This window comes from Colobus angolensis, unplaced genomic scaffold (genome assembly GCF_000951035.1).
Source record: "Colobus angolensis palliatus isolate OR3802 unplaced genomic scaffold, Cang.pa_1.0 Scaffold54, whole genome shotgun sequence".
Lineage (NCBI taxonomy): Eukaryota > Metazoa > Chordata > Mammalia > Primates > Cercopithecidae > Colobus > Colobus angolensis.
In genome coordinates, this window is record NW_012118932.1 from 7547402 (window position 1) to 7549393 (window position 1992).

At 39.9% G+C, this 1992-nt stretch overlaps 1 protein-coding gene across 1 annotated transcript in view; it reads right to left on the reverse strand.

Moving 5' to 3' along the window:
* Positions 1 to 1992, reverse strand: part of PAICS (phosphoribosylaminoimidazole carboxylase, phosphoribosylaminoimidazole succinocarboxamide synthetase) — a 42437-nt gene that overhangs the window by 17804 nt on the left and 22641 nt on the right. The window lies entirely within an intron of this gene.

Genomic DNA, 1992 nt, shown 5'->3' on the forward strand with positions numbered 1-1992 from the left:
ATTTCATTCTAACTCCCCCAAATTTACACACACGATCCATGAAATAACATGAAGAGATAACTGCACATGCCCAAGGACTTTCTAGATCCCCCCTTTCCTTCCACCAATCACCTACTAATCCCAGAATCTATCCCTTAAACCTTTTCGAGTAAGATTACTGCCATAAAGCCAGCACAGGGGGACAGATCTGAGCTGGACTCATGTGTCCTTACTGGTCAACTTGAAAGAGGAAGCCTTTCTTTCTCAAAAACCTGGTGGCTTAGATAGTACCAGTTTCTAATGCATCAGAAGTGGGCCCCTTTTGTTCTGTAACAATATCATGATTATGATTTAAAAACTAGAGCCTGTATTACTTAAACGTATAATTAAGTATAAATTACTATAGTGTCTAAGTTCTGCTTTAAAATAATCCAGCAGGAGATGGCTATAGACACAAGATGTTAATTGCTGAAGCTAGGTCATGGGTACATGAGATTTTATTATGCTATTCTGTCTACTGTTGTGCATCTGTTAAATGCTTGTAATGAACAGTTTTTAAAAATTCAATGTATCTTACCACTGGGCAGTCGAAGAGAAGACCACACATCCTGAGCTCCCCAGTCTGGTGTGAGGGGAGGACAGCTGATAACTGGATATGCAGTGTTCCCAGACATCACTGGTCCCAAACCATTACTTCTGCCTGCCACTGCCACAAATACAGTAGGAATGCCATCCCCTAGGGAAATAACAAGTTTATAATTATGCTAAACATTCAAAAGAGATTTAAAGACAGGGTTTTTTTTTGGGGGGGGAGGTGTTTAAGGCCTATATGTTTTAATGACTTGAGGTCCTTGAATAGTCTTCTCTGAAAAAACATAAAAGACACTATTATTACACATATATTCAAAATATAAGGTTACTCTGCCACTTACTGTAAGTCAAGTAATAAAGTGGCTGGAATAGGTTTGGCTGTTTTTGAGATCTATATTATAAAGGGGATAGCAGGGTGTTAGTGAGGGAATAGCTCATAGGCCTCTTCTATTGCTGCGTAGGCTGGCCAAAGTGAAGAATGACACCATCTGAACAGGTGTCTTTCCTGACTGGGTGGTCCCTCAACCGGTGCAGGGAGACCAGTTAATATAGACTAGGGGTTTAGGGCACGTCTTGAAGCAAGAGTTGAAGGAAAGTTTAATTAATATAGTGTCCCCAAATTTTTAAGGCCCTTTGATATATTTTTTAACATAATCTCTTAAGCAATTCATTCTTTGATAAATTTATAAATTATCCTTGTTTGTTTCCTAAAGCAGAGATTTCTAACCTAGAATCCAAAATTATATGTATTTGCAATTTTCTGAAGAGTTCTAGAATTCATTAGCTATCAAAGGAGTCTGAGTTCCCCCAACCTCCCGCTCTTCCCAAATTAGTAACTACACTTCCATAGCAACGACCTGTAGATGAAATACTCAATCAACTTTTTTTTCCATTTGAGAAACATTTTGTTGTAAACCCAGGACTCCACTATTTTAGATCACTGCTATACCATTATTTTTTATGTACTGTATTCTGAAACTGTTCCTTACTTTCCTGTCTGACTGCCTCCCAGGAAAGGGTGGCAATTAAAGATTCGCAGGAGAACCTGCTGTTTCAACCGCCCACCTCCTGTAACTGTGGGGGCCTATTTTGTATTGGAGCATATTAGAAGCAATGCTCCAGGGCCTTCTTACCAGGTAAGGATGGCAGAGGTTCTCATTATTCTTGTCTTTGTTTTCTTTTCATACTTGCATTTTTAATTCTTTCTCCCTGCTCCTTTCTTTTCTAAGCTCCTAGAGTACCTTAAGCTCTTTGGAGGTGAGCATTAAGAAAGAAAGCCTAGTAGCTGGCGTGATGGCTCATGCCTGTAATCCCAGCACTTGGGGAGGCCAAGGTGGGTGGATCATGAGGTCAGGAGATCAAGACCATCCTGGCTAACACCGTGAAACCCCGTCTCTATTAAAAATACAAAAAATTAGCTGG